The sequence below is a fragment of the Xylocopa sonorina genome, chromosome 1 (assembly GCF_050948175.1).
Source record: "Xylocopa sonorina isolate GNS202 chromosome 1, iyXylSono1_principal, whole genome shotgun sequence".
NCBI lineage: Eukaryota > Metazoa > Arthropoda > Insecta > Hymenoptera > Apidae > Xylocopa > Xylocopa sonorina.
This window is the reverse complement of record NC_135193.1, coordinates 3,688,575-3,710,749: the sequence shown is the minus strand read 5'-3', so window position 1 is coordinate 3,710,749 and position 22,175 is coordinate 3,688,575. Positions and strand designations below refer to the sequence as shown.

General features: G+C 50.3%; 1 protein-coding gene across 1 annotated transcript in view; it reads left to right on the top strand.

The window, feature by feature from the left end:
- Positions 1 to 1,059: 1,059 nt before the first annotated feature.
- LOC143424645 (caveolin-3) overlaps positions 1,060 to 22,175 on the top strand; it is a 53,339-nt gene continuing 32,223 nt past the window's right edge. The window contains exon 1 of the mRNA XM_076896848.1: positions 1,060 to 1,064. The gene's annotated coding sequence lies outside the window, so the exon portion shown is untranslated. The remainder of the gene's footprint in view (positions 1,065 to 22,175) is intronic.

The window sequence follows — 22,175 nt, the reverse complement described above, 5'->3', positions numbered from 1 at the left end:
GATAACGAGCAGTTACGTATTAATAACCGTTGTTATTCCCAACGGACGATAATTGGAATGACAATCGCCCGTTGGCCGTCTCGTCGCGCGTCGTGGCGATAGAAAAATCCGTCAGCCCTGGTTTCCCGTTGCCGCGGTTTAGCAGACGTCCACGGCCGGAAGCGAGGTGGCGCGGCGTCGAAAAGAAAAGAAAGAAGGAAAGAACGAGAGCACAGTCCGTTTCCTACGTGGCGAGGAACACGTAAGCCGATTATTCGGCCGAGCTACGTGAGTACGCGCGCGGTTATCGGGCAGGCCGGTGAGTCAACCGGAAGAACGCTCGCTGCGCTACGTTTCGCGTCCTCGACGGCTCCCCCGTCTCCTTCATCTTCCTCGAATCTTCGCCAATCGGGAATTAAACGACTGTTATAGGAAACTGGCGACTTCGTTTATTACTTCTGGGTTTTTCCCCTCTACGTTTGTCGTTGTCATGCCAGTGGTTCCATCCGTCAAGGTTATCCTCCTCCGTGACCAAATTTTTACTTTGATCGATTTTAGTAGAAGTTGCTGCACTATTGTCATTTTAACGTTCTAAGGTAATTAGTTTCTCGTTGGTGTTGGTGGGGATCCGTGGATACGCGATATTTCGGTGATTCACGCGTAATTTCTGGCCAGCTCCACCTGTTCCCACGGATATGAGTCATCGTGGTTTATCGTTCGACTTAAACTTGTCATGAGATCGGCGAAAGCGTCGAGCTTTGGCTCAGCTTCCTAACCGGAAGAGGCTGGTCAAGTTCGCGGCGGGGGCCACTTGAGTATTCTCGACGTCGAACGCAATGGTACCAGGCGTCCCGCCTGCCGCGCGAAATCGGGAAACCTGATGATTGACCGTTTCCTGTTTCGTGAATCTCCACGAAATTAGGATTCCTTCCTGGTCCAATTCGCGGAGAACTCGAATCGCATCGATTTGGCAACGATAGAGGTCCCCGTTCGAGTGGTACCACCTCGAAAGACGACTAATCGCTCGGTTCCTTTGTTTCAGAGCTGCAGGAGTAGCTGAATGAACGCATAGCCTGGCCGTTCACGTGAGTTTGACTTTTTATATATTTTTTAATTGATAATGAACAACAAGAGCAATAAATAGCGAAGTTTTAAAATAGATAAGAGACAATGCAACGTGGAGTTAATAGATAGTGCAATTGATAGGATGGTGTGGACGTGACCAACTGTTCGCGTAGAACAGTGGTTTTATCATAAAAATTTAGTTGTGTCGTTACAATGGGTATTACCGTTTGCTTTTGAAGATTCTCGCTTGTTAACGTTATTATTAATTAATTTACATTGGAGGTAATAAGATGATTTCTACGAGGTAAAAAGCTACGGGCCACGTAGAAAGATTCGGTCGAACGAGTTACGCGTCGTCCATTAAACGATCTTCTCGAAGAGACGTACCTCTTGAACGCGTTTATTTCAAGGCGTCGAGGCTCCGCGGCATCTTCGCGGTCGTTTCTTTTATTTTGAATTCCCCTCGATTCCATGTCCCACTGGTCCACTCACCGGCTAATTCTATTGTTACATAAATACTACGATCGGCCACGGGGACGACATAAAAGGAAGTAGCGTCGAGGTGCGTCGGCCGTTGGCTATTTCCGGCCCCCGTGGCCGTTCCTCGATTTTCACCGGAGGGTAATTGGGCCGTGCCCGTTCGATCTCGTCGCGTTGGAATTGCCGCCCGTTCGTCTGCCTCCTTTTTCCGTTCCTTTCGCCCGATCTCGTCCGCGAGTGCACCGTCACCGGATCGACGCGACGACCATCTCGACGTGAGCGAACAAAAAACCCGACCACCGCCCTTACTTTAAGCCGAACGCGTCGTTTTTGGTTCGCGCCGGGTCGCGCGGTTCGGATCGCTCTGCGCTCGCGGCGTTGCTTCGCGATCCTCGCCGCTCGTGTAATCCTTTGGTCACTCAAGCGGCTTCGAAAGATTTCTCGAGTTCTTGGACGTACATTGCAGGCCTCCTCTACTCAACGAATTATCAGAGTCTACTTCGATCAATAATTTTACTCGAGAGTTTAAGCGTTCGCTTCTCGAGTGACTGAACAGTCAGAGCCTCGATGCAATTCGTTCGTCGGTCTTTCCAACGCCGAGGAAACGCAGCTCGATGTTTACTCGGCGTTGGATCGCGATCGCGATTTCGACACATCGTGGCCGTCGATAAACAGAGTTGGTCGCGCAATTAACCAGCGCGGGGAGGTCCAGTCGCGGTCTAATGTCACCTCAAACAGGCTTATCGGTGGTGATAATCGTCGTCTGACGCTGTCGGGCTGTCCACGGTCGCTTTTATCGGTCCGCAACCAGACGCTGTTCAACGCTTTTGTAATATTTATGCAGTTACACGTGCACACTCGTTGGTCGGTCATCCGACCTCTGTTTGCCCAGGTGAATCAGCCCCCGCGACGTCGATCGGATCGAATCGTGGCAGACATTGCGTCGTCGCGAGCACGCAATTGCATTATCGCCGAGAACGAACTTATCGAAAGGATCATCGAATTAAATTGCTCCATTCTCATCTTTCTAATCTGAACGTAAACTCCACGAGTATCATCCGGTGTAATAAATCAACTATTTCCAGCAATTATTACCCGATCGCCATTGTTTCCCAATTAACCGTTGAAATCGCCCATAGAACGTCCATGCAATTGCTCGAAATCTTACGAAACTACCAAGATCGACCTTTTGCACCTTACGCAGGTTCTCCGTTCGAGACTATCAAAGTAATCCGCCATCCGCGACCGTAACAGACCCTTCGACCAAGTATCTATCATTCTCCTCACCCCTGGTCACCCTCGCAGCTCCTTTGGCGGCGTTTCAGTGATCCCTGGAATCGCGAGGGATTGGCCAACAGTCGCGTAGCCGTGCAACAGAGGCGTTTACGAAATTGCCCCGGCTCGATCCTCCGTTACGAAACCGGTCGATTTATCGAACGCGCGTAAATAGACCGGCTGGTCGAACGGAACGCGGTTTATCAGCTCGCGTCTATTTGCCGAGCGATCGATCGGCTCGCGTTTTCGTTGCCGCGCGAGTAAAACCGTGCTATCGATGACGCAACCCCGTCGAACGGGTTACGTCTTTTCCCCCGGCTGAATACCGGACGGATAAACGATCCGCGAGAACCACGGCTCGCCTGATCGTTTATCAACGATCGGATGATTAAACGCGGCAGCGATTTCAATAACAGAAAACACGCGAGGATGAGTACGACCGCGTGGCATTCGCGACAACGAACCGATTCGCGTTGCTTCTCGACGCGTCGCCGGTTGATTCATCCGTTCGTCCTCGATGATCCTCGCCTCGCGGTTCCAGGAGAACCTGACGCGTCCCCGCGGTGCTCGCTCGATCCTTCGCTCGCGATCGTATTCACCGACACTTGTCAAAGTCCGCGCCACGTGTTAGCTCGATAGTTTAACAGCCTTTTTTTGCACGCAGCTAAAATGGCAAGATAAAACGAACGAAAACACTGTAACCAGTGGTTTATTACATCCAACGTTAGCAGTATGGCGTCATCGATAGCAGTTTATATCGTATCTCTCTCTCTCTCTCCTAGATAAGCGATTTAAAAATTCCGCTGTAATTAGTATCAGATGTAACAGAGATGGCCGCGTTATCGATTGTTCCGCGTCGAGAGGCTCGATACCGATCGGTTTCGCTTGTAAAGATCGACCTTCACCGCGGATGGCTTTATCGGCTACCCCACGCTCGATCGAAGAAATCGACGTGGCGTCGAGAGAAACTGGTTTCCATCGTACCGAAATCCAATTACCGTTTCTCGCGAGTGTCGAGAGCGTACGCGTCGTCGATTTTCACGTCGCGTCGTTTAGATTTGCGTCACTGTAACAGAACTCCCTTGGACTTTGCGCCGGGGACACCGCTCGAAACTGCGTTTCGCTCCTCGTCGCCTGGGTTCACCGGGCAAGAATTCGCGGGCCTTGCATTTCCGAGCCGTTCGACGTTCTTTCCCTCGATGCGTCCAAAGTTCGAACGACACCGGAGGATATTGTGTTTCGCGGTGGAACGTTTCGCTGATTGGGTTAGGTCTGGACGGCTTCCATTTTTTCGTCTGGCTCAGCGCTTCTTCCCGCCATTTCGAGTAACGCTAGAGCGAGGCGTAACGGGAGACGCAGCGTCGCCGTTTCCAGAGGTTGATCTAGGAAATTTCTAAGCTGTTTCGACGCACTGCTTTCGTTCGGTTATTATGTTTTTCTACAATTCTTTCGATTGTTACAATATATACCTGTACTTGGTATCGGTTAATAAGTAGAATCTTTGAAAGATCACAGTTGGATCTTAATCTGATCGAAATTTCGAACTCGACGACGTCTGAAACGAATCTCCAGCTACGTCGTCCCGAAATTCTTCGAAGAACCTCCGAATCGTCGCAGCGCTAAAAACGCCGATGCCATCACCTTCCAATGTCACCTTTCGCGGACGCGCGGATGTCAATACGATCTTCAAGTTCGAATCGAGAGTCGCGTCAGCGCAATCTCATCCGCGCGCGATCGCGTTCTCCACGCGCCGGACGCGCGGGTCACGTGTACACCGCGGCGCTGCTTCCCGCGTTCCGTTCGTATTCGAACGAGCTTCCCGCCGCGGGATCCTCGAGGTTGCGACACGTGCCCGAGGGCCTTGCGATTTATCTCGTTTCCGTTACGTAATCACGGGATCACGGCGAAACGTATCGATTCGCGGCTGCGACGACCGCGTTTCCCGCCTCGCGTTCCATCGCCACTGTCCAATGCAATCCGTTATCCACGCTGAATCGGCTGGCCTGTTTTCCTCGAAGGTCGTTCCTCGATTTGAACCGGCGGCCGTGGATCTTCCGACGAGCTTCCGTTGCGCAACCACCGCTCGAAACTATGCGTCGCGGATCCGCGCGGAGGCTGCGAACGAAAATTCGCCGAATTTACGCGCAATGGCGCTGAAATACGCGGTCGTTGATATCAGTAAGCAATTTTTGTAATTTTAACCGAGAGGATTTTACAATCGTCGATTCGAAGAATCCACAGCGAGCTGTTTCAGTTAACTCGATTAGAATCTGGGTTGCATAATCGGGGATACTAGAAATCTGGGGTAATTACGCGCAGCAATGCAAAAACCAGAAAGCTTGTTTCGTTCGTCGAAACAGAAACGGCAGGAGATCTCTCGAAGCGATTCAGCGCATCCTCGCCGATTTTCAACGGAGCCATCCGTCCCGAAGGCGTGGACGATTCGAAAGGCAGAAGGGGCGCACGATCGATCGGTCGTGGTAACTGGAACGCGGTCCCCGGCTCGTTTTGCTCTTAAAATCGGTCCGCGTCGTGTCCGATTACCAGCCGCGGCGGCGGTCGCGGGCTTCCATTTCGCGGTTTTAGTGTGCCACGTGAAAGTTCCGGCGCGCTTGTTCGGTTCTCGCGCGCCCGTGTTCCCCTGTAACGGTTCCGATTCGGCGAAACGAGGCTACCGGCCGCAGAAAAATCGCAGCTACGCCTATATAGAAAGCATCGCTCGAGCCCCGCTGTCTTCGATCCTTTCATCGCGAAAACGGAAACGATGCGTCGCTCGAAAGTCGATCCGCGTCTCTAGACGGGGGTTGCTAACCCAGCTCGCGATTCCTGGCGAACAACGACGTACATAACAACACGAGAATGCGTTTTTTTTATTAAACGTAGCATTCGTTTCATATTTTCCAGAGAATCTCAATTTTGGAGCTGATTCCAAGTAGCTATTTTGTTATGGAGTCACATGAAAGTTAATTTCCGCTCTTCTCTACCTCAAAGTGCGATCTGTTCGATACGTTCGACGCGAGAGATCTTTCGATAGCTTCTTAGATCAGGACGATTCGCTGTGCTACCAGCGAACGATTGCGTAAATCCTCTTTGAGCATCCATCGTATCGCGAGGCGCCTCGTCATAAGGCTGTCGGGCGCGGCGAACACCTTGAGGTAGGTTCTGGTCTCTCCTGCGGTGGTTCGACGGTGGAGGTGGCTGGCTGGTAGGAGGCGGCACGTGAAGGTGCTCGCGAGGTGGGAATTTCTGGTTAGCGATGGAACGAATTCCTGATCGCTTCGACCCCGAAGACAGTCCTCTCCTTTCAGCTCGCTGTCGATTCTGCTGGCCCGTGGAGGGAGGAGATCGGTCGTTGATTACGACTTTTCACGACGGATTTAGAAAGTGGGAACTAATTGTCGGTGCGTTAATAACTTGTACTTCGCGATACCAGCGGAACGATATATTAAATGCCGTATAACAGAAGGATAGACGTGTAATTTCACAGGGTTAATTGATCGGACCCCGCAACGTCGCGCTTCGCAATCGAACAGTAGCCCGAAAGCGCACGACAAGAGTGTGTAATATACGATTCGCGTGATCGTGGATTTAATCTGCGATAAAAATATTCCTTGGTTATGAGAATATGGTTCTTGAGTTACGCAATACTTTGATCCCATGTTTTGGATATCGTTGTCTGTCTGATAACGTTAAAGTGTTAAATTAATCAGGTAGCAGAACGGCTTGATTAAAAAGTAGATCGTAGAAAATGAAATGTAACAGAGTCTCGGAAAGATCGATCGATCTTTCGACGCAGCCTTTAAATCTCTCCGATTATTACGATCGACTCGTAACGGCAATGAAAACGACCCGTTTCTTTCTCGACGTAAGACCGACGACGTAACTTCGCGAGGGAATCGTTCCCATCGCTGGCAGAGCACGCTGGTGGGGGCGTAGACGTCATCGTCGTTGCACTTTCTTCTCCGGACGTGCATGCCGCGGCGCAGCCTGCGTGCACTTCACCTTTCTCTTTCTCTTAACCGTCGCGGCCAATCGCTTCCGACACGCGCACACTCGAACGGGCTCGTCGAGTTTCGAAATCGTTGGAAACGGTGTCGCGATCGCCCGGGGGTGAATCGAGCTGCATCTTCGAGTCGATTAATTCCCTCGCTCGTATCTCCGCGACTCGAGTTTGAATAGATCGCTGTTCAAGGCCAGTGTCGCGGCGTCGACATCCACCGTTTCAACTCTGGGATTCTTTCAGGGGTATTTAAACTAAAACGGATTTAAATTCGGATGCGCTCATTCTTTCTCGCCTAAGAATGATCCAAAAATTGTTTCTTGGTCTCTCTATTATCGTAGATAAATAGGTGAAAAGCATCTTCGTCTTAATATCGCAACGCACCCCTAAGCGCACCCCTATTTCGACTCTGACAGGATCTGCACTCGACATCTCTAATGGTACCAGAAAAAAGGCGTCGATCGATAATTCGGGGTACGAGAGAAACGCGATAGAAACTCGAAGGCAAGGTCGAAGGTAGGAGGAATGGCGAGGGGAGGGCGCGGGGGGTGAGAAACAGGCGTCGACTTTCCAGCGATTTTCACTGGTCTTGTTCTCCGATGGAACAACGAGCGGACGATTAGGCGCGGCCTCGTTAGGGGGCCCGCGTTAATTTCCCCTGGTGAAAGGGGGTGGGCGGGGGCGGGGAGGGAGTCGCAACAGCCGCTACGTGGGAGACGCGGTTTCTTTTTCCATTCCGCTCGTATCGCGGCCGATGGAAAGCTGAAAGTTTCATGAAAGTGCATCGCGTGCCGGTTGTTACGCGGTTTCAAGGGGAACTGAGGAGGGGGCTGCCACCGATCGGTTCCATCCACGTCTACCAGCCTTCTTTCCCGACTGCTTAGGCGCATTGTTTTCTCCGTGAAATCGCGGAGCCATTGCACGTTGGCCTTAAAGTCTTTTTCCATCGATCTCGTTAGAGACGAGCCTGTTGTTCCTACCTTTGGACTTTGACTCGACGAACTCTTCATTCTACCTTTCCTCCACCTTTGTCCCGATGTCACCACGCGATCAGATTTCACCGTTCTCCATCGCCGTTCCTTCCTAAGTGCAAATTTCCACAGCGCTGCAACGCGTGACTCTCTAATTTTGAAAAGCAACTTCATACGCAACGTCTCTAATTTCTCTCCGTTTCTAAACGCCTCGAAATTCTTTCGTCGTTCCTTTCTCCACGCGTTGCGTACCAAGATACCATCGACAGAATCGCGAGGACGCGAGGGAAGAAAGGAATGAAAAAATCCCGTGGACCCTGGAATCCACGTCTTATCTATCGAATTTCATCCAAGTGCCAGTCGAAACGGCGCACCTTTCTCCGTCGACGCGTCTTTCTTTTTTTTTCCCTTCTTTCCTTCTCGTTTCTAATCGGCGTTTCGCCTGGCGACCGGCCAGTCGAACGTTCACCAAGCGGTCCCGATTCGACGGTGCCCGCCGTCGGACATCCGACGGCCTCTCACCGCCGACTATCTCGTCGCTACCCAGCCGCGATTACCCAAGTGATTATACGTCCGGTGCACTTTCATCGCGTTACCAGAGCCACGGTTACCCGAGAATTACTACGACGGTTACTGCGAATCGGCAACGGAGAGACGCGTAACTCGTCGATACCGGTGAGAGCTCTGCTCGCAACGAGCGAGACCGGTTAACGGGAGTACGTTCCATCAGAGATTTCGAGCGTGATTTCGAACGCATATATATACATATGTACGGTTGGGTGGTACAATATCAACGAAGATAGATATACATTGGGTGTTTCGATGAGTAGTTGGGGGTGGTTTTAACGAGGGGGTTGATTTTTCAGTTCTAGCGAAAATTTTGTAGATCAAAAAGGCATAAAATTGATTGCGCTGTGGAAGAAATTTATTATCTACGCATAGAAAAGTTTTTCACGTTCGTATAACAAAAAGAAACTTTTCATGAGACTGTGTATAGTTATTGGTACCCAATTTTGGGGATGGACGCTCAATAATTCATACTACAGCTTACAGAAACAATAGAAACGCCACCAAAATATGGTACAGAGGAATATACGTAAATGAAACTACTAATCCATCTGAAAGTGCAAAATTAAGACCTGCGCATCGATCAGGAAACGAACAACCAAGAGTAACGAAAAGTTACGAAGTAAAATCTGAAAGAGGTCTAAATCTTTTCGGATCTAACCTCGAAAATCGTTACGCGATGCACGCGGCGGTTTTCCTCCGCAGCGAACGCGATTAGAGATAAAATGCAACCGCGTTCCCGTCCGGACGAGAAGCCGCAAGATCGTTCCCAGCCGTGACAACAGGTGGTAGACGCAAGAGAGCGGGCGAGCTCTCTCGAATCGAAAGCGCGCGCGGTTTTCCTTGGCCGTGGCATAGCAGCCACGGCGCTAACCATTTTCTCCTGCCCGCTCGGAGATTGTCTCACAGCGATTACCTAAATGATTATACGTATCCGCCGCGCACTTTCATCGCGCGGCGCTAATCCGCTCGCGCGCGGAGTATTACCCGAGCGCCGGTTCCACTGGTCGCCGCGGAACGAGAGTTACCAGCGCTGGTGAAAGTCCTTTTTCCCATTTCACCGATCGCCGATTTTTACGTGGCCGCGTCCTCGATCGCGGCGGTTCTCTCGGTCCTCGAACAAATCGACGTGATCGGATGAGAAGACCCTCTTCTCTCTCCTCTCCGTTCTCTACTCTCTACCCTTCGATCGATCGAGAGAACTCGAGGCTCGATGGAAGAGAACGAAAGCAGCGACGATCGGTTGCGCGGTTCTCGCGGATGATGCTCGAATGTGGGGCAAAGAATCGCGGCTCGGTTCGACGATCGATCGGCAACGGAGACGTTTTCACTGCGGCGACCCACTTCTAGCGGTGCATGCACCGGCGCAACGCTTCCCCGGAGAGAAAGTTTTGATCTCGAACGTGAAACCGCCAGCGCGGGATTTTCACGTCATATCCGATCGTGCGCGCGCGCGTAAAAAGAATGTGAAAAGCGTCGCGTACGCCACGGAGAAAGTGGAGTAAACCGGGCCCATGGGAGAGCCACCAGGTATTCCACGCGAGGAGAAAGATTCCGGGGAATTTAAAGAGCCCCCTCGCGGTCCATCGCGGGCGACGAACGTGGGCATCGATCGTTCTCGATCGTTCGATCGTCACGGTGCTCGATCCTGGGGAATCGAGTACTACCTGGGGCTGATTCGATGCCGATTTTATGGGAATCCAGTCCGCTCGAATCCACCGCTAATTAAACTCTTATTTTTACCGGTAAATTGCCGCGCTTTCGAGTTACGAGTGATCGATTCGTGACGACGTAGATTTCTAATTGGATAGTATCTTCGAGATAGGATTCCGGCCGATTAGTGGCGATTGATTGAAAGTCTGCTTTCACGAATGGGTATTAGATCGTTCGGAAAAATTGATGGATGCGAATAGAAATTTCGATGCGTAAATCCACGCGATGATCGACGTTTAGTCGATGGAAATTTGAACGATTTCGATAACGAAGGGAACCGTTGAGCAATCGAATGGCGGAGACGAGGCAAGCTTCTAGAATTTAGAAAACAGAAGATAGCGTTGAGTAATTGGTGGGTAAAGTGGCTGGAAACTGTACGACTCGGAGAGGTAAAGAAAGAGGTCACGATAAAGCGAGCTTCGGAGAGGTCGACGACGACGTTGTTGTCCCGACGGTGGATTTCGTCGAGCGATTAAGAAGATATCGACAGAGCCGACCCACTTTACGGGCACCGTTTACGCGATTTGCGGGAAACAGCCAAGGAAAGGTGGAAGTTGTCTCGAGGCAGCAGTTTAATTGCCGATCGCGATCGAAAGTTTTACCTCGAAGCTGACGTTAAACCATGCGATAGCAATCGAGGACCACGCTTCTAATTAATTCTGACCCCGTTTGCGCGTTATTTCGTCGATACCTGTAACCAATACAATCTTTATCGTTTCTTTGTCCACCCTTAATAATATATTCTCGACGAATCTGCATAAAAAAGTACTCGTTACAAAAACAGTATTTGAGCTGATTCTTAGAAACGATCGTCACTCGATTCATAAGTTTCTCATTGGCTATTTTATAGGTGTCGATCGAAAAGAAACCAGAATCGAACGACGCACACGCATCGAGCGCGTAAATAGAAGGCAGCCAGTGACCTCTGATTTCGAAATCGCGATCGTCGATGCGTAATTCACGCACGTCCCTCCGTGTAACGCGCGGATGACGCGTGCAAGGTGCCGTGGAATTTCGAGAGTGCCGTGGGACACACTCTCGAACGAAAGAAAAAAAAAAGAAGGAGAAGAAGAAGAAGGAACTTTCGAAGACGTTGAACCCTGTTAAAGCGGGCTGCCAGCCCGGTTCCGTGCCGAATTCAAGTTCAGGGCCAGCCACGGGGCCGTTCCACGGCTCCCTCGAACTTTCTGCTCATTGATTTTCCGATCGCCCACGGCTAATTGCTTTGCTCCGGTTACGCAACTTTGGTCCTCGATCGCGCGCTTACTTGAAACCCTTTCGTAGCTAATAAACGTGCTTGCAATGACATGGTAGCGCTAACAAGAACGTTCGCGTCAATTTTCTAAGGATATTCAATGGATTAATATATCGCAGTAGAATAGTCTGCACAATGGCGCAAGGGGAGCAAATTTTATTTCGATTCGAACGAGATACATTTCCTTGTTTCATAAATAATGGCGAATCGAGTCGATTCCATGAGCAACAAATTCCGCTGCACGCAGCGCGCGAGCTGCGCCAACTAAGGCTAACGAATCCGGCTAGGTCCCACACCGTGCATTGTTCCCCGATCCGGTGCATCTCGTTGCTCGAGCCAGTGCATAAAAGGCGCGCAGGGACCACGGGAAACCGTATCGTTCATCCAGGTGAACAACGCCTGGCTCGCCCACTCGCGACTCTCTTCCTCCCCTTCGAACTCCTCTAGCCTTTTCGTCCGTGACGTAACTCTTCTCGTTCCTTCCAAAGTAGCAGAAAAGAGAAGATCTCTCGTTTCTCTATTTCGATACTTCGTCTCTATTCGAGACTTTGCATGCGATGCGTAGCAAGTTCCATCAAGTTCGTTGGGTGTCAAGAGTGGAGGGTGAAAGATTTGGTACAGTTGCATACGCGATGCAAATCTCTGCTCGTCAAACGATCATCGAAACGTACAGTCTAGTAGCAGAAAAGAGAAGATCTCTCGTTTCTCTATTTCGATACTTCGTCTCTATTCGAGACTTTACATGCGATGCGTAGCAAGTCCCATCAAGTTCGTTGGGTGTCAAGAGTGGAGGGTGAAAGATTTGGTACCGTTGCATACGCGATGCGAGTCTCTGCTGGTCGAACGATCATCGATACGTAGGATCTCTCGCGAAGGAAAGGAAGAGGAGAATCCAGCGAAGTACGCGAAGGGGCTGCGAGGTGGAAAGGACGAAGGATGCCGAGAGGAGAAGTGGCGCACGGCGTTGTATCGGGGTCAAGTGGGCTGATAGCGAGGCAGCGGCGAGGCCTACTTCGGTTGGAACTAGACTGCCGCGCGAAAACACCGCGTCGAACCGGGCCACGGTGTTGTTCCACGGAACGGGGGGGCCTTTCTAATCGTGGCCTGTATTTCGTGCCCCGCCGGAATTATCCTCGTTACCTGGCCGAGCGTTACGCGGTGCCCCGCACGAATTTCAATCGAGACGCCCGATTCGTCACCGTGACACGTAATACGAACTGTCGTGAACCTTTGCGCGTACCTCGCCCAGGGATATTCGGTAGGTCCCCCGTTCGCCAGGTGAAAGCGTCCGATCCGTGACGCGAAAGGGTCTTCGAACCCGAACGACGTTCCATTAACACTCCACCGAGCTGTAGCGAGGAAGATCGATGGTCAATTTCAGATTTTGTTTATATTTAAAGGTTGTTTAGTGGGACGAGGGCATCCTTTTCTTTTTTGAAAGTAATGGCGAACGGGTTTGAAATGATTTCGTATCGTTGAATGTTTCAACGATTGTAGATTAATGTGTTGCGGCGCTGCAAGGAAGCTTAAACATTGTTATTAAATTAGAGTTAAATTAATCTTTCGAGATTAAGATCAGAAATGTTTTCACTCTAAGATTCATGATCGCGTTTGTAGCGAGCAACGAGGCTACGATTCTTAATAACGGTCTGTAACGAGCAGGACAGCCATCAGCTCGGATTTCTCGATCAGTGCTATCAAGAGTCGATCGTAACGTTTAACACTCGATCGGTCCATCGAAATGCGCTTGGAAGCCTGCTGGAATTCTAATTCGATGTAAAGCTAAGTTGCATCGCCGTTGCGAGGGCTTCTGATTCGATTTCGCGATCGTAAATCGCAGCAGGAATTTTTCATCGGTTCCATTATTAATTACACTGTAACGTAATATATTAGATGCACGCGTTTTCCATACGTTTCAGTTATATTAAATCCGGGTATCGACGATCACGTACTCGTTATCTATCGATTGCCACGAATGTGGCATCCGATCGATACGATCGATAGATACCATTGAGCGGGAAGAAAAAATAACTTTTCATAGATCCACTTGAAAACGAAATCTCCACGGCCCCCTCTCGCCTCGTTTCGCGTCCCTCCTTCCGCTCCGATCTTCCACTTTTCTTCTTTATCGCGGTCTCGACCCAAATACTTGTTGCGCCTCGATCCGCTGATTATCTAATCTAATTTAATACTGCGCCCCGTTACGTAACCGCGGTTTCGTAATACCGTGACCAGTGTGGACGGCTTGTAAAAATTCGAGCGTCGCACAATGGCTCTGTCGCGAACTCGAATTAGCACGAATCATCTCGTGAGAGTAGGACCAGTCAGAGTGTTTTCCAATTCCATTGTTATATCGGCGAAAGTTATTGGAGAATCACCAAATTCTCGTGGCGAGAGAATTCGTTTATTCTTAGTGCGAGATGGAACGTTTGCTTTTATCATCGAGAAGAAAGAAACGGAGGGGCCAGCCAAGAAAGAGCAACATTTCCAGGTCGCGATCGTCCCAATCCACTTACTAAATTTTCAAAGTGACTAACTCTGAAATTCTCACGAGCTACGACGAAGCGATCGAAATCATCCTTTTGTCTTCGTTTTCTGGGTCAATTTCGGGATTTACCAGCGGCCAGGCGTACTCGTTTCCGAAATATCGATCTGGAACAATAGCCTGCCGTGATAAAAAAATTGGAAGCCAATCATCGACTCGTACCGTTTCACTGAAAATAAAGATTAGCTAATGGGACACTACGAACACTACGTATAACTTGTATCGACCTCGATCTCGACGTGGTATCGCGTGTTCTTTACTTTCGGGCCAGATATCTCCATTTTCGTCTATCTCGCATCGAAACAGTCGAAATGCCTCGCCATATCTTGGCACCGTCTCTTCTTCCACCGAGACTGTCAATTAGCAGTTGATTCGTAAACTAAATTACTTCTAGTGTAGACTTAAATAATGTCTGCGATGTTAGATACTCTAAAAGAACGCATCCATTTAGCGACAAACGTTCCAACCCTAATTACCTTCGTGCATAACCCAACAACACCGTCTCCAGTCAGCTCTGAAACTCGATTACATCTCAGTTTCCATCCGTTGCCATACAATCCCGCTGTACGAGAGGCCATTAGAACGAAACCCCCCAGCGAGACAACGATGACAACGGTCATCGTTCCAATTGGGCTGTCGTTTTCCATCCATCCATCGCTGTGGAACGTAGCACGAGCCTGGGACCACTGAAACGAGGTGAAAGTGTGTGTGGTCACCGCGTAGTAGGAAAAGAAAAAAAAAAAAAAATAGGAAAAAGAGCGACCACGGCGACGGTCGGATTTTTCTTCGCGAGATCGCAGCCCCCGCTTTCACTCGGCGGTGCTCGCGTAGAAATTCGAAGTTAGCTGCGTTTCGTCTCGTCGACGCGCTCGATGGTAAAACACGCTAGCTCGAGATTATCGGATCTGGGTCACGGTGGTTCGTTTCGTGTCCCACATTTTTGCTTTTATCACCGCGTGTCGGTGACATAATCGAGGCTGAACGGGTCAATGGGGGCTGATAACGCGGCGATTCGTGGACGATAAGGGGAAGAATGCGAAGGAGAGACGCGTGGCGGATGATTCATTGGGAGCAGCTGCTCTTTAGTTTCTTCTCTTATTGCTCGATTGTTCGACCGCCTCGAGGACGCCCAGACACTCGCGTTCAGCTTCTTTTTTTTTAACTGAAATTATTCTGACCAGAGAGAAGAATTGAAATTTATCGAAGAACTATTCATCGTACCAATTCGTCGATCACGAAACAAGAAGAAACTCGTCGGATGGTAGCGCGATCGCTGCTCTGTAAATACCGTAACGTTCTCTTTAACGCGTCGAGGTTTGCGCGGAGAAGTAAACAAGTTTTATCTCGAAAGAAACCCAGCGAAGTCGTCGAGAAGGAGGCATAAAAAGGAAGAAGAACGGTCGATCGATTCGATGGAGGTGTTCTCGCGTTCACCGCGAGAGAAAGTGCCGATCAGATGCCGCGTCTCTTCGTGGCAGGGAGAGTAGCCAAGAACTTCTAGCTTCCACCAGAGTACCCGACTCTCTTTCCGACCTCGAATCAAGTGTCACGGTTCAATGTCCCCGCAGGAGATCCTCTGGATCCGTCGCACACTGCTCGTTGCAACGAAAGCACGACAGATCAAGAGCGCAAGACTGTACGAAGAAGAGGAAAGCCGAAGGTTCGCAAAACTCGGGTCCACGAATGGCAGAACGTAGAGACGAAACGCTGAACGTCGATGGTAATTCTGCACGAGCAATGATCGAAGAGGAGGCAGGCAACGAGGACGCTCGAATTCAACGGAGCAGCGTAACGAAATCACGGCTGATCGTTCGGTCAATTAAGCGGCTCTCTGGACGATAGCCGATAAATAAATTAGAAGCCGGATGGATGAGGACCGAAAAGACTTTCCCCGTCCCGAGGCAATCAAGTCACACGATCCTTTGCGCCGTGACCACCGCCGCGGACGGCCTGTTAAGCCAGCCAAAGGGTTGAACCGTCCCGCTTCACGCCGCGAGGCGTTTTTTCTCCGAATCATGAACGCTCGAAGGGGCGATAAAGGAGTTATTTGCATCGAAAATAAAAAAAGGAACGAACCGGAGGACGGACGGAGCGGGCGTGCGAGCGAGAGGGATAGAGGAGGGGAGGGAGGAGGGGTGAGAAAGTGTGTCGCATCCGGTGCAACGAGCGTCGAGATACGAGGAAAAAAAAAGTGGTCAAGGGCGAATGCAGAACCGTTACATCATCGAGGACGACGCTGACGATAATCAAAGGTAGCTTCCTCGCGGGCGAAAATAAAGAACAGGCTGAATGGCGGTGTGTAAAGGCCGAGATTGAGTCGCGTCGCTCTTTTAGGGTTGCAGTAAGGGTTCTCGTTCCTTGATTTTAGAATTAGTACAACAAGTACAATAACAAAACGCAAAGTTATTCGACATATCTCGAATTCTCTAAATAACAACCCTTAAATACCGCTAGGTATCCTTCAAACTTACTCTCGCATACCATGCGCATCGAACGTCTATCATCTGAAAGAACGCTATAGACCAAACCAGTCGCAATTTGTACACCGCTATATTCACAATCTACAGTGGATAATAAAAATCTGTCAAGGCGAAGTGAGATAACTTTCAAATACCACGCGAAATACCCGCCAGAGTACGAAATGCTACTTGAACCGGCGCATGATAAACTCGATTGTACGGAGTCTGGCTGGGCGACCCGGCGAAACCGACACGACCCGAGCTACGACGACGTTCTCCTGAAATGCCATAAGAAGAGTAGGTCGGAGATGGTCTCTGCCCGTATTTCGACCCCCCTCCATCGTCGTTCACCGTTCTAATCCGCCGTTTAGCCGACGTACACCGGTACGACGAGCGGGTTTCATAACTCGATTAAGTAACGCGTCTACCGCGAAGCGAGAAAATAATGCCAAGGCTTTCCCCGGCTGTATCGCAGCGGCTGTACGCGTAGTCAGATAACGGGCTCGCGTGGTTATTAAAATCAATCACGACCGGACCCGCCCCCGGTGAGGAAAACGAGAGTGACTCGACGCATCGCGCGATCCCGTTCCTTCCATCGCGCGTGCTGATCGCCGTCTAAGGAAGTTCTTCTCCTCTAATTATAACGATCGAGTCTTGTTTCCCTGAGTTAGCAGTTGCAGAGGGTCGCTTGAAGGGGTGGTGGGTTTATTTTAGCCATGCACCATAAGCGTTTCAATTTCTCAGCTATCCTTGCGATTCATCTCGATCGGTTCAACGCAGAGATACACACGTGGTTGTTGTTGAATGCGAAGTATTTTATTTATAACGATACTCGATGATTGCTCGCTAAGTACGTTTAGATAATAAAAATTAAATAGTGTCCACCTAAAATTATCTCGAAAGCAAGAGAGAGCGAAAAATCGCTTCGACCGTCCCTGGTGTCTCGGACGCCACCCTCTGGTCCAGCCTCGCTTCCGGTCCGTCAGAGCCGGGCGTACGGGATCCACGGTGGTTTCGACGCGGTCGCGTGACATAATTTCGGAATAAAAGAGAAGCAGGCCTGTCGGTAGGCGCGGTGGACGGCGGTGTACCGCGGGGTGTCATTTTGTGGGTCACGTCGATGACGCGTACGCAGCAGCGGCCGGTGTGTAACGGGACAATTTGTGCGCTGGCGGCACGTTCACGGGTGGGTGCCGGGTACGGGGTGGGGGCGAAACCAGGGTAATGTAGGTCAGTAAATGTATAGCCACCACTTTCTCCGGACCGTTCGAAAACTGGCTCCGTGTCGGTTCTCTTTCTCTCTCCCTCCCTCTGTCCTCCCCCCCTTCTTTATTTTTTCACCCTCCTTCTTCCACCTCCCGTCGCGGCTGTTCGTTCATCCTCTCGCGAGCTGGTTCCTCCTCGCTGGTACGTAACGGGACAGCCTCGAAACGGGTTCCGCGCCGTTTCACCGTCGTGGAACGGAAAACGCGGCAAGGACATCCGTGATCATCCTCCTGTCCTCGTACTTTTGCGAATTGTCCCACTGATAAGCGTTCTCCACTGAGAATACGCGAATTTCGTACAAGTATGCAGTCTCTCATGGGGTGGTGGTTTTCAGACTACTCTTTCTAATCGTCATTTTGGTTCTATCCGACGAACGATATTAACGACAACGTAAGAAACGAATCTAGTCGCAACGGTGACCAAGAAAGATGTAAGAGGATGACGATGGTAGATGCGATCGGTGAACGCGCGTCAGCTGAAACAGAGAAAGAAGATCTCAGTGTCGAGAGGGTGTTTCTCGCTTGGTACCGGCCCAGTTCTCAGGTTCGCCAATGGCGCACGCGGCCCCAGGTTGACTGGCGTCGCGCGTCGCGGTTGTTACGTGAAAACACCTGGTTCCTCGTCAGCGGACGTAACGGGACAGGCCCGAAACGGGTTCCGTACGGTTCCTCGGCAATGTAACGTTACGAGATAGATCAAGGCCACCGGGGCTCGCTCGCTCGTGCCGCCGCTCGAGCCTAATTAGACGTGTCGCTGTTATTCTCGTCGGCCTCGATCCTACTCTCCTCGCGTTCCTCGCGAACCGTCGTTCTTTTATCGTTCCGTTCCTGCGAGAACCACCGCCGATTTGAATACCTGAATATTTCAATCTCGACGATCCCCGTCGTCATTAATATTTATCGTCGGATTCGCGTCCTCCGCGTCGATTCTCAATGGCGCGGCGATCGATCGTGTCCGCGTCGCGACCTCGCGCTCTCGAGGGAGGCTCGATGGAGCCTCGAGGGGCGCCAAACGAAATTCGTTGGGACGCGTGTTTCGGTTGGGTAACGGTGAACGCTATTCTTAGGAGGCCGGCGAATTAGGCGGTTACGGTACTGTTATGTTTACCCACGGTCGTTAGACGTTAGATGGAGAGAGGGCCGTTTTCGGCGGGACACGTACCGGCCGGAGGAATTTATGCTAATCAATTTCACCGGGAAAAGTTCGACGGACCGAGCATTCCTTCCTGTCGTCGAGAGTTCGTGTGCTGAACGGATTATTTAGACGTTGTTGCGATACTTATTTTTTGATGAAAAGATCGCTGGAAAAATTACCAAGCGTTTCTATCGGCGATATTAACGGCGTAAGAAGGTGCTCGTTTACAAACGATCCGTGAACGACGGAGGAAAGTTGCACGCGGAACAATCCTGTTTCCAGGCAACTCTGTAATACATTGTTGCTGAGCAGAACGCGTACGTGTAACGAGAGACTTGATCGCGGTGTTGGTCGTTTGTACAGGGCGATTAAAAAGGGAATGACTCGTTTAACTCTTTACCATGTACAAACAGCCATCTGAATAATTTTTTCAAAATTCCATTGAGTCGTAATTGACGATCTTTAATTGAGGAATCTTAAATTTACAAGTGTACTCGTACTCGTCGTGATTCAAAGTGAGTTTAGCAAATTTGTTTTGAAAAAATGAAGATTGCGTAAATTAGAGGATCGAGGATAAGAAACGGAATGTGTTACAATTTCTTTTTACTTTTCCACACCGCCAGAAGTGTACAGCTTCAGTTCTATGGTTAACATTTGCAACATGCACGCGTGCATAAACTTTGAACGGGCCTGTAGGTAGTTTCTCGGTGGAAAAAGCGTCGAGGGGATCTTAACCTCGTCACGGTCAAACTTCCGCGAAGAAATTCAGCCGGCGTGACAGTTAGAAAGGTAATAAGTAAGCGACGCGAAGGAAAGTCCGTTGGAAATGATGGAGTGAGGTAAGACCGGGTCGATGCATTACATTTAACGCGTCGCTATTACTGTATAAGTACGTGAAAGTTGGCTTCCCTCTACGGGCGTCCGTACCCGCGTTCAAGCAGGGATGCGACGCTTCACTGGCCAGCGAAGACAGCGAGCCGTTCCGACACCTTCCTCCATGGTGCTCCGCCTCCTCTAAAAACGATCAACGCCATACTTTTTCCCACTGTTCCCTGGAATTTATCTTATTTGCAGGGACGAACATTTAGAACGTTGATTTTTGTCTAACGAAACGCGGCGCTCTGCTGTGCACTGTCGAAGGGTTGTTTTGTGCTTGAACGCTAGGGCGGTTCGAATCTATTTTGCTCTAAATTCTATTCACTGTGAAGCTTGAACGTTTGAACGAAATTGTAAAATTTGGAAATTCGAAAGATTGAATGTTTAAAAGTTCGCAGCCATGAGAAACACCTACGCTAGGTACGTTCAAAAATAGCTTGACCATTGTCGTGCCGTGGGTGATTTACATTTCTCGATTCTCTCAACGACGGTCCGTTTATTTTTCGTTTCCAATTTTACGCTTCCTCCCTTTCCACCGGTTATTTCGCGGGTTCTCGCGTTTGCTTGTTCGCCGAGTAATTCGGCGAGCCGCGAGATGATCCGAGGCCGTTGTCCTTCGACCCTGTGCGAAGCGTCGTCGCCGCAGTTGGATCGATAAATCCCTCTGATCGTATCTCTCGAAACGGTCGTTCGCCACTTCGTCGTTGAAAACTCGATCGCGGCAAACCTGTTCCTCGAACTTTCCCATGCGGAACTTTCTTTGGCCCTTCCTGGTCCAGAACTTGGCGGTTTCGTATCGACGAAACGGTTGCCACTGTATACCATCGATTACCTACCTATCCCCTTCCATCTTTCGAGCTTCTCGTCACGCGAATAACGTTAACTACCAGAAACTACGAGGTGACAAATTTTTCTGCAGCCAGCTCGATCGTAATCTCAGTTTCGAGATGCTCGTAAGAGAGGATCGGAAATATTCGCGACTAGAAAGCCGCGAGAGGACAAGCTTTACATAACCCTCTTCAGCCATGAAAAAAAGTAATACACGGTATGTGGAAAAACGTAATCTCTTCGTCCATCGATCATCCTGCGACTGCAGCTTATCTATCAAGACCATCCGCTTCCTATTCCTGAAACCTACATACCATCGTCTCACGATAGCTCACCCGAAATCATCGTGACTCGAATTAGCCTGGAGCGTCGATCCTCGAATCCGGGCGGCGATCGGCTGACGAATCGGCTGGAGATCCAGCGCGGAAGGGTTAACGGGCGTATCGTTCGAGAAGTGTGACAACGATCGCGGAGAAAATCTAACGGTACGCGCCGAGAGCTCGCCTACATCGGCGCACCGCGGTGTATTACGTCCTCCCGTTTCGTAATCCCGGTGCGCCTCGTTTCGTAACCGAAACGGCTAGCGGTTCGAGTGATTAGCGGCGTGCCACGCGATCGCGTTCACACGTGCACCAATGCAAAACGGCTGATTTTTCGTCGAACCGCGCCTACCATTTTACCGTTTCACCCGGCAACGGCTGCTCTCCGCCGTCTAATTTCCCTGTCTCTAGAACGTCCGCCGCCATCTTGGTACCCGTTCCCCATTGCGCGTCGATTGGAATTGTTGTTATTAGAAAATGATTTACTTTTGCGTCTGTGATATCGACCATCTCCTCGCTTCTCTCTCTTCCGAGTAACGAGGACGCTGTTTCACTTCTGCTACAAAATCTTTGCAGATCTTTGCGAGAACGTCATTACCGTAAAAAATTCGGAAAAAGTATGTAAAATATTCCTTGTCGACGAGAGAAAAACAGTAGGAGGAAGGAACGGTAAAAAGAAAGTATGACAACGAACGTAACAGGCCGAGGCGGGAAGGTTCAGTGACGCGTCGATTGTGAAACGGTGTTTTGGTGGTTCCTGCGCATTCCGGGTCAGGATCCTTGAGCGGTGGGTAAGTTCAATGCGAGGAGGAAGTGCTCGCAGGAAGGTGGCTGTTACCTGAATCCGGCAGCGGCGATGGCGGCCGTCATAATTCTCCGATTCGACCGGCAACTTTCACGCGATCGTTCTCCATCGGTCTTCCTCCTCCCTCTGTCGATCCCTCCCGCTCTCGGCCCACTACGTGAAAGAAAGTGTACATGTAACACTTACGTGACAACCCGTGGCCGCACCACGTAACGTACAGCCAGCTCTAAAAGGCTCCTCTTGTCTTTGGATTTCGTCAATGTCAATGCCATCGGCCCCTAGGCTGGATACCCTGATCTTGAGGATCCCGCTCGAGGTCACGTTCTTCCGCCTTTGAATATCGCTCTCAGGCTGGTCTCAACGGTTCGCGTCTGATATCGATAGGACAGCAGAGAGTGCTCTGCAGCCAGTACCGATGTCGGACGGAATCGATTGGCTGCGTTCTATTTTCCGATTTCTCTGGCTATTTTCGTTGTCTCGATTCCGTCACGTTATTCTCGTTTCGCTCGTGTTTCTGAAAATTGGCACGATTTCCGAGAGAGAAGACAAAAAATTCTACTAAACGCCCGCGATACCAAAATGGAAGACCTTCGCGAGCAACCGCGCACGACTTCCGTGTTCCTTCGAGGGAAACGAG